Source organism: Staurois parvus, unplaced genomic scaffold, assembly GCF_062004578.1.
Source record: "Staurois parvus isolate SC_StPar_1 unplaced genomic scaffold, SC_StPar_1.0 ptg000686l, whole genome shotgun sequence".
Lineage (NCBI taxonomy): Eukaryota > Metazoa > Chordata > Amphibia > Anura > Ranidae > Staurois > Staurois parvus.
Window position 1 is genome coordinate 3,052,285 of NW_028318482.1, and position 10,250 is coordinate 3,062,534.

A 10,250-nucleotide genomic window follows, 5' to 3' on the forward strand; every position below is an offset into this window, starting at 1 on the left:
ATACTGCAATTTATGATGAAGTTCAGGCACACAGCTAAATGTGCAGTTAAAGCATATATACCGTATGTGAACTATTTTATCTGCCCCAATACCTCTAACTCTGTCAAGCCAATTTTGAGATCCAAGAATCTTTATTAGATATCATAGCAGGGATAGTGGTTTGTGTTTTCTTCTCTGTGGCTTGATCTCTAACCCATCAATAGTCTACTGATTAGACAACAGGACGAAAAAGGAATATTAGCACACCGATGAGGTGATCACTCCGTCCACATTGTTCTTTCCACCTGTGAGCAAGCTGCCTGGGGATTACAGAAAACGAAAGTAAAGACAGATTCAGAGATGATTCAAGGTCAAGTGATAATAGTGGTATTTAAAATAACATATGAGTATCGATTAATGCATACATAATGGATTAAATAGTTATCTATATGTCTGCCTGGAGTGCAGGTTTTTTTCATACAGATACAAATTCCATGTCAACAAAAATTGCTCTGAACATTTTTTTTATGGAGCAGGTACCCTTTTGTGACAGGTAACCACTGTCTTTTCCTCTGCACTTACCTAGACAAGAATTATGCCAGCTTGATATGGCCTCCCTCCCCAACCACAGCCTCATGGGACACATCACATATCCCAGGAAGCTGCAGGACTCACATTGTTGCCCTGCCATGTGCATGAGCAGCAAGAGCCAGCTGTGAGACTTCAGGAGGTCACAGTGGGCTCCCATATGCAAAATGACCTGAAGCCCAGCGAAGAATCGGGTCCGGGGGAAGACAACGCTTCATGATAGTCAGCAGTTATAGTATTTTATAAAATCAAATGGTGCAGCGCTAACCTATAAATAAACTAGTAACCGATATTAGTTATAATTATATACGTGAAAAAACGTGAACTTGATCCCTTCTGGAATCTTATAGTGAAAATAAGTGGTTAAACATATTGATTAAAAAATAAAATCAAGTCCAAATGGGACTGAAATAAAGTGTACAAAGTGAACTGATCCACTGATTCAGCCGTTTTAGGATTTTTTCCCCATTGGTTGTTACGCACATCCACCATATCACCTGTACGTTTGGAAAAGTCATTGGACCACTTGGTGTTTATACACCTCTTAACTTTTTTACATATATTTGTTTAATATATTTTTTTTGACACGGTTCTTTTCATTTCTTTTTTGTATATTTTTATATTTTCATTATTTTTATTTTTTTATTTTATATATATGTTTTTTGTTATTTTTATGTTGGTATATATATTTATCATTATCCAAAATTGAGGGATGGTGATGTTTTTTATGCATATTCTGTTTATAGAGTATTGGGTTGTGTTTGAGTGATATTAAAGGATTTGTGACACATTTTATTCATTGTCTTCACTTTTTATCCAGTCCCATTTGGACTGTTTGGATTCATAGTATTTTTTTTATTTTTTTCCTATCACTATGCTCTATCACTTTTTGGATGTCACATTGGATCCCTCAGTGGATCAGTTCACTTTGCACACCTTATCTCAGTCCCATTTGGACTTATTTGATTTTATCACTTTTGGATGTCACATTGGATCTCTGAGTGGATCAGTTCACTTTGTACACATTATTTCAGTCCCATTTGGACTTGGTTGATTTTATTTTTTAATCATTGTGTTTAACCACTTATTTTCACTATAAGATCCCAGAAGGGATCAAGCTCACGTTTTTTTCACGTATATAATTATAACTAATATTGGTTAATAGTTTACTTATAGGTTAGTGCTGCACCATTTGATTTTATAATGTAGAATTTTCATATGGTATATGATTGGGTGTTAGCAGCTCCCCACGGTCAAAAGTCATTTAAATTAGGAGCGCAGGAGGATCATACTACAACAGTTATAGCATTTGTAACTGCCAACTTGTATTGGTTTAGGAAGTTTGTTTTTGCTGCAGAGATTCTACTGCAGGAAAAATTATTATAAAATAAAAAAAATGAGGTTTGGAATGGGGTTTAGAGTTAGAGGAAGGGTTAAGGATAGTATGAGGGAAGCCTAAAGGTGAGACATCACTCTTCAAGAGGAAACCTGCTGTGAAACTTCTATTGATGATGTACTGAAAGCTAATAAATGTGCTGTAGATAAAATTTTCATTCATTTTTGTCTTTTCTTTACATTTTGCAGCTCGAAATCTGAATGAGATATGCCTGGGTCTTTCATTTAAAAATGCAAAGAAAAAAAATGAAAGCTGTGTTCATCATGTGTTTTGTGTCATATATTATTGCTATTGTATGTTTATTTATACCCACTTCTTAGTATATGTGAACAATTTGCCTCTTCGTTCTTGTTAACTGTTGTTGCACGTTTACCTATGTTATATGTGTTCCTTTGTTGGCTCATCCTTGCGTATGCTGAAAGCTAGATTCTGTGTGTCCTGTATACAGGTCCTTGTTCATGTTTAAATTGCTGTATGCTATAATATAGAAAGCATGCTTTGTGAACTTCGGATGACAAAAATGCAATTATTTAGACTCAAGGACTGAGGTTTAGAACCACATGCTTTACAGCTTATGTTGCTCACAGATTACATTTGAGTAAAATTGTCTCAAAAAAGCTTAAAAAAGAAAATGCTTGTAACTAAGTACTTTAAAGGCATTGCTTAAAGAATTGGCAATTGGCCTTTTCACTCTTTATTTTTTCTTTTTCATTCCCTCCCCTCTATTACACACTTTCTAAAAAATGTTTTGTTACCTGTAAATTGTTTAATATTGCCACCACCCTCCCACTTCCCATAAGTGAGATACCTTCCACTGCCCGCAGCCTCCTGGGATTTTCATGCCAAACATCCCTGGGGGCTGCAGGTCAGTAAGTGCCATGGTATCATGAGACTTTGTGCCTGCATAGATGTCAGCTATACAAATGGGAAATCTTGCAATACTTCTGTACTTACTGACCTACAGCCTCCTGAGATGAAGAATGTGAAAGTCCCAGGAGGCTGTGGCAACTGAAGGCACCTAACTCTAGGGAAGTGGGAGAGTGGAGGGGCAATTTCAAACTATTTATAGGTCATAAAATCTAAAAACTCTTCGCAAATGTGTAATAGGGAGGAAAGATGGAGAGAATAGACAAATCTTACAAAAAAATGAAATTACGTAATATTTTATGGCATACTTGATGAAATGATTGTATTCTCTGTAAGGCCAAGAATTATCAAACTGTACTCCATTTTAAAATTGTCCTGAAAGCAGACACCAGCAGAGGTTTATTATCACCTTTCAAATAGCAATATCTTTACCAATGTCAGGAGCTGATTTAGGGGTCCATTTATAAAGCAGCAGTATGGCCTAACACACTCGGCTTTCTTTAGGAGGTAGAGCCGGGTCACATGACCTGCCAAAAACATGTGACTGACCTCTTCTGCAATCACAGAGTTCTCTCTGCAGGGCTAAGTAGACAGAATTCGGTGAAATACTGCAGGCTGTACACCTTGGACTGCATTTTATAACTGGACCACAATGTGGAATAACCAAGTAAAATGTATTTTCACAACAGTTATTGAGCGTTAATCTGGGGTACAATGCAGTGTAATATAGAACTTTTACATAGGGCACCAGCATCAGACAAAGTGATTGGTCTGACTGGAAATTTTCTTGTGAGTTCTTCAAATTCTCATTTCCTTCTACAAAAGTAAGCCGACCCTGGTCACAGCCTGATGGGTGATAAAATGTTTCTGTGTACTTTCTCTACATTGAATTACCAATCTGCAAGTAAATAATGTTAAAAAAGTAGAATTAAATTAGGGATTGGTTACCCCATTAAAATTGCAAAATGTAATCCAACTCATAGGTAGGACTGCTGGTTTGCTTGATCCTGATTATTTGGCATATGCTGTATACATATAGGCAGGCAAGTCAGAGGATGACAAACTGATCTTTTCATGTCTGTTTTTCCTTAAAATGAAGTGGGTGATATTGGAAAGTTGTAAAGCTATATACACATTATTATTTATTTAGTAGGTTATTGTGTGTTGTAAGTGCCTATGATATATTTGAGAAGACAGAAAAATGCAATGTGCTTAGAATGACTTTTCACATGTTGATAGTAATGTAGAACGTATAATGTGATAGTAAAAGGAGACTAATATTCAAACTGAAGATTAGTAGATGTGATGGGTAGACTTTATTCCTTTAACAATCCTACCTAGGCCTGTGTACAGGATCAAAAAGGGCCACAGTCTTTTGACATTGGCTGTAATATCTACACATTGATCAGAGATAAAGATTTCTACATTACACTTGCACTCTTTTTATGATTTGTGGACTGGTCTAGATTGTGATAGTATTGACATAGTTAAAGTACAACTCCAGCCCAAACTTTCTATGTTTTGGCTAGAATGGGCAGATGTTACAATCCCTCAGTCTGTTTTTTGTTCTTATTTTGTCTCTGATCCCATTGGGGAGATTTCCCCTTACTTCTTTTTCAGGTGGCAAGGACTTGGGTAGAGAGGAAGTGACAAAACATCTCAACAATGTGTACACCAAGGAACAACATTAACATTAATCATTAACTTTTTTAATGAGTTTAGTGGGGGAAAGTTAGGACCACTGTCAAATGTGTATTACTGTCTGTGTTTTCCTGTCCTAGTGACTACCATAGCCCTAGTTTCTTGTCCTGGTTTCACGGGGCAAGGGAGCAAGCAGAAAGCTCTCCTGAGCAATAAATGCTGGATAGAAATTCTAACCCTTCCTAATTTCAGCTAAAAACCAGGAACTTTGTGGTCTAACAAATACAATTGTGCCCTTTGTCAGAATTAGAAAACTGCTGCTCATTAATAGGGATTACTACACTTTCCTTGAATGATGTTACCAGTTTGAACTAAACGCTTTTGTGTTTTCAATGTTGTCTGACAATAAAAAGTTACTACTTAAGAAAAATTGTCAGAGTGATTTTTCATATTCAGTGAAATAAAGTATCAGTCTTACCTAGTACATTTGTTTTTTAAAGCGGTTGAAGAAAAATATATTTGAAATATATTTTAAAAATATTCTTCCCAAATATATTGACATATATATTTGAAATACTACAATTGTGTCCATATTCAATAGATTTCAAAAATATATTTCAATATATATATACTGTACATTTTCAAATATATGTCTTTGAAAATACATTTAATCTACATTTTTGGAATGCATTTACAAATATCTGTATGTAAAAATATATGTTAAAATTACCTTTTTATATGTTAAAAAAAATCTGAAGAATATATTAAAAATATATATATTTTTAAATATATGCCTTTAGAAAATATATTTATATTTACATTTTTTAGAATACATGTAAAAATATATTAGTGTAGGCCAACATATTGTAAATATATGTCACATATATAATTTTGTTTTCTAAATATATTGGAAATATATTTCTCTTCCATGTGGGTAAACCCATACCCAGTGACATGACTGGCCTCAGGTGATACACAGATGAAACAAATCCTCCAACATAAGTTGTACAATATTAAGCACAAGCAGTATATTAGAGGAGGGTGGGCAGTGTGGCACCAATCTTTATTTCTTTGGTTTATATGTGGGAACACATAGGGTGCTAGCAGCAGCTTCTTATACTAACTTCTTTTGTTTTTTTATTTTTTCTTATATACTGTACAAAGATTTTCACTTTTAAGTGTGCATGGTAGCGCAAGGGGCTAAATAGATAATAGTGCAGAAAAATAAAACACAAAATGAATAAAAGGAAACAAAAGCTTGAAATATTAATTTAAAAAATACAAAAAAAGTTTTTGCTTTGCATACACTTCAAACGATCCCCAGTGCCACCTTGGTATTGGGATTAAATTGTGATGTTACCTTTAAAGCTCCACGTACACTTGGCATTTTAATAACGCTGGTAACATGAGCTGTTTAAATTCACGTTAAGAATGTGAGTTTCTCAGCCTTTATGCATTGGCGTTTAGCCGCATTTTGCCACTTTTTCCATCTTTGCATTTTTTAATTAAAAAAAACCTTTTGCTCAAAAAAAGTCCAAAAAACACTGGTTTTCCGTGTTCTACTGTGATTTACTGTGTTCAGTCGCGTTTTACTGCGTTTTTCAGCATTAGAGCGTTTTACTACACATGACCCTAAACCCCCCCTCCCGGCTTCTGAAACCCTTAGAGGGCCGGGAGGCGCCGGCGCCAAGAGGTTAAAGGACACAGGACATGCTAATAGGATTTAGATGCATCTTTATTGTTTGCGAAACATTAAACCATCTCTCATATCTCCTTGTTTGATGGTCTGTACAGATAAAAGGTAGTTCTGGTAAACCCCATACTGCCTCCAACAAGTTCATTCTAGCATTAGTTTTTAATAAAATTATGATATAACAAAAGAAACAGAGCTTGTAGAAAAGGAGGACATCCTTCAAGTATTCCTAGGGCAGAATGATGATACACCCATGCTTGACAATATAAGCATTTTTGTTGAATAAAGCCAAAGTGTTTAAATATCTAGTCTTTTACATAAAATAAATGAAGAAATGGAACCTCTGTCACATTGCTATTACTGGTAATGACTTCCTCTTCTTGTGACAATGGCTCCCCTCAATTCTTGCTCTGCTGTCACAGGTTGTCAGAGGAACAGGAAGTGAGGAGAAATCTCCCCAACAGGCTCTCAGACTGTAAAAAATGAAAACAAACTGACAAGTCTAGCCGAAGTCCATGACTATCTAAAACAAAAAAAGTTCTGCTCTCCAATGAATAATAAGAGGGAATAATATTGATTGGGGAATAATAGGGAATAAGGGCTTTCTATTAACCTCCCTAGCGGTCTGATTATGTCAGTAATTCTGTGCTCAAAGCGGTACATTTTTTTGCATGGAAATATGCCTTTTTTTATTGTAGGCCTGTAATTCTTAGGAATAACTCACTGAAATCTGTCCGAACAAGAGTCTAGTAAACATCCTGGATATGATAAAATTTGAAACACAAAATAAAAAATTATAATAAATAATCATAAAAAAATAATATAATAATAATAAATTTAATTCAATAATGTAATCAAACCAAAACACTGAAATTTGAAATAGAGCGCCAAGTTCGCACATCACTGAGCTTAGTCGCAAAATCGTTTTCAGTGTCTGATGACGAATTTCCCCACGAATCATTATAACTCAATTCTGCAAGTGGTTCTAATTTACTATCGCTGTTCTCTAGCTGGTATAAAACCGCTTTTGACCTAAAGGGACTCTTTTTGGACGCCATGGACATTTCTCAGTTTCCAGGCAGAAAGAACAGTAAAAATGCAGGCAGGGCACAGGACAAAGCACTAGGGACAAAATGTATGTGAAATGCTTTGATACAGTAATGTTTTACTATGTGATTTTAGTGTATTGCGTGAATGTCACTTTTAAAATTTTTGAATTCGCGATGGTTCCGTCCCCCGTACGTCCCGACACTTGCAGGGACTGGAACCTGGAAGACGGATGCCGGAATCGGCCGGAGGACATGGCCGGGGACACTGCAGGGGGACATCGCGGGAGCGCAGGACAAGCTAAGTGCAAGAGGGATCCCGGAGCAAGGCTGCAGGGTAATCCTGAGTGTAGCTCAGGGCTACCGCTTTTGGTACTGAAAGTTTACCCCGAGCTACACTTGGGAAAACCGCCAGGGAGGTTAAAAGCTGGAGTTGTGTTTCATTCTAGGGCAATGTCATATTACACATAGAGGTTGATTTACTAAAACTGGAGAGTGCAAAATCTGGTGCAGCTCTGCATGGTAGCCAATCAGCTTCTAATGCCCTGTACACATGATAAGAAAATAGTACAAAGAATTTCCACTGATCAAATGATTTTCTCTTCGTTGATGAGCAGGATGTTTTAACCGATAACGATATTGTGAACGAAAAAAGCCAATTGAACAACAGTGAAAAATGTTGTCGTTTTGCATACGAACAACCGATTTTCTATGCGATGGTATGATGGTCGTACAAAAAAAAATCTATCAAGCGCTATCACGCATGAGCGGAAACAGAAGATAACTCGGATGTTTATGTCCAAGGAATCTTCGTAAACACGAAAGAAAAATCCAAATGTTAAAAGTAGATTGGTCTAATGAGATAATGAAACCAGAATTCTGCATATTATATTTTTATGTATCACTATTTATGTATGTAGGTAATGTAATAAACTATATTATACTCATTGCTGGTAATTGTTGTGTATATCACTTGTTCTGGCCGGAAGGGCGTGACTACAAGGTCACACGCACACTGCATCACTTCCACTTGTACGGGAGGCACCAACACTACGTATTGCCTGACGAACTATTTTTTTAGATTGGTTAATGTGGGCCTCGATTTTGCCCAACGAATGAACGTCTCTTGGTCGTCGGATGACCAATGGGTTGATTTTCTAATCGTCTATTCCACCTTAACTTCAGCTTGGTCAATTGGAAGCTGATTTCTATGGTTTCTATGCAGAGCTACACCATATTTGCACTCTACAGTTTTAGTAAATCAACCCCATAGTGTAATAACATAAATTAAGTACATAAGCCAACTATATGAACTGTTACGTGTGAAAAAAACACATATAAGTCTCACATAGCTCTCCCTGCTTTAATAATACCTGGCTACAAAGCAAAGATTTTTCTACCGCAGGTTATGGTAGAATATACAGAATGACCTTTCAGACAGGAACTGGTTAGTTTAGTGAATGCAAAGATCGCTGACTCCATACTCTCCTCCTAATATGACACCTCTTGGGTCATCAGCCAGGGAGTATCACTGTTTGCAGCTGTTCTCTACTGTTCATGAACTGTTAGCCTAACTACACCAGACCACACTTTTATACCATCGCTAATCTCTGTCATCATATTACACTTCAGGTTATATTTCATGCACAAGCGAAGCACAGGAATCTCATGATCATTCAGTAAGGGCAAAGAGAAACATAAAAAGTGCAGCAATCTATGGCAACCAATAAACACTGTCAATTACTGATTAATTTCTTTAGAAATCTGACAACTGTGAGTTACATCATTTTACATACCAATAGTGTTAAAAAGAAACGCTGAAATTGATTAAGTAACATATATAATAGCTAAGCTAAAACACACAAAAACCGTATATTGCAGCTTACCAGTCCTTAGATGAGGTGCTTGCATTAGTTTTCTTTTTTCAGCTTTTTTCCTTATTTTCACCCTTTGATTCTGTCAGTTCTAGCATGACAACACTCATTTACCATAATGTACGTATTAGAACAACAGAATACAAAACCTTGCCCCTGAGTGAGCATAGACAGAGAGCACAGGAAGTTAGCAGCTCACAAGAATAAAGAGGTTATAAAGGCCAAAATATTTTTATTCTAAATAACAAACATGTTACACTTACCATTACACAAAGTGGCCCTGAACTTCCTCTTCTGGGGTCCCTTGCTGGTGATCTTGGCTCTTTTTCTGCTCAGTGCATCACCATATAAAGCCACTTAATATAGAGGCACACTTTTGTGCTTGTTCCCGAACCAGGCTTTGTGCATTTACAAACACACACAGTGCAGCTCGGCCCCACCCACCCTGCTGTCTGCTCACAGGATTTGATTGACAGAAGCAGGAGCCAATGGCATCCACATCTGCCTCACTGTCCTGTGAATACAGGGAAAGAGGAGAAAATAGCTACAGACTGCCACAGCACTGAGTTGAGTGTATTTAGGAGTTGGTGGGCAATATAAGTACTGGGAAGATTTTTACCTTGATGCAGGAAATGCCTTGAGGTAAAAAAAAATCACGCCTTTACAACCACTTTAACAGATTTTTGAGCATATCAAACAGATATAACAAAATCCTTTCAAGGCTATATTTAACAGACCAAAATAAAGCAAATATTATATATTTTTTTTTTATTTTTGATGTGCTTTAAATGTTTGTGTAGCGCTACCCTTGTAAGGGACGCTGGATTTGAATTGGGTCCCCCTATGCTCTTCATGGCTAGACAACACGCATTTTCCACACTGTACACTAGAGTCAGTAAACAGTACTTGAGCTTGGTTTTGTGATTTTATTAGGAGTTAAGCTTGGATGGAGTCCAAAGGTATATGGGATGCACGGGGAACAGTAGAACTTGAGGACAACTCCTTAGAAACTATGTACAATAATGCAGAGAGCAACAGTCTCTTCTTAAAAAGCACTAAAGGCTCCTTCCCTGCTGCACAGGCTGTCCTCCCCAGGAGGTGTTGAGGCAATGGAGATCCTCTTCTCCAGTGACTTTCATGTAGGTAGGCACCCCTCCCTGGGGCCC

The 10,250-nt window shown here is 36.8% G+C and overlaps 1 protein-coding gene and 1 long non-coding RNA gene across 7 annotated transcripts in view; one reads left to right on the forward strand and one right to left on the reverse strand.

Annotated features, from left to right (window-relative positions):
* The window catches only part of LOC149447453 (myosin-binding protein C, fast-type-like), a 209,830-nt gene extending 204,929 nt beyond the window's left edge, over positions 1–4,901 (forward strand). For all 6 annotated transcript variants that reach the window (XM_089652564.1, XM_089652563.1, XM_089652561.1 and 3 more), the window contains one exon: positions 2,152–4,901. The gene's annotated coding sequence lies outside the window, so the exon portion shown is untranslated. The remainder of the gene's footprint in view (positions 1–2,151) is intronic.
* The window catches only part of LOC149447454 (uncharacterized), a 29,266-nt gene extending 20,031 nt beyond the window's left edge, over positions 1–9,235 (reverse strand). Inside the window, exons 1-2 of the long non-coding RNA XR_016305880.1 lie at positions 9,097–9,235; positions 93–299 (exon numbers count right to left, since the gene is read on the reverse strand). This is a non-coding gene — a long non-coding RNA (uncharacterized LOC149447454). The remainder of the gene's footprint in view (positions 1–92; positions 300–9,096) is intronic.
* Positions 9,236–10,250: the final 1,015 nt, after the last annotated feature.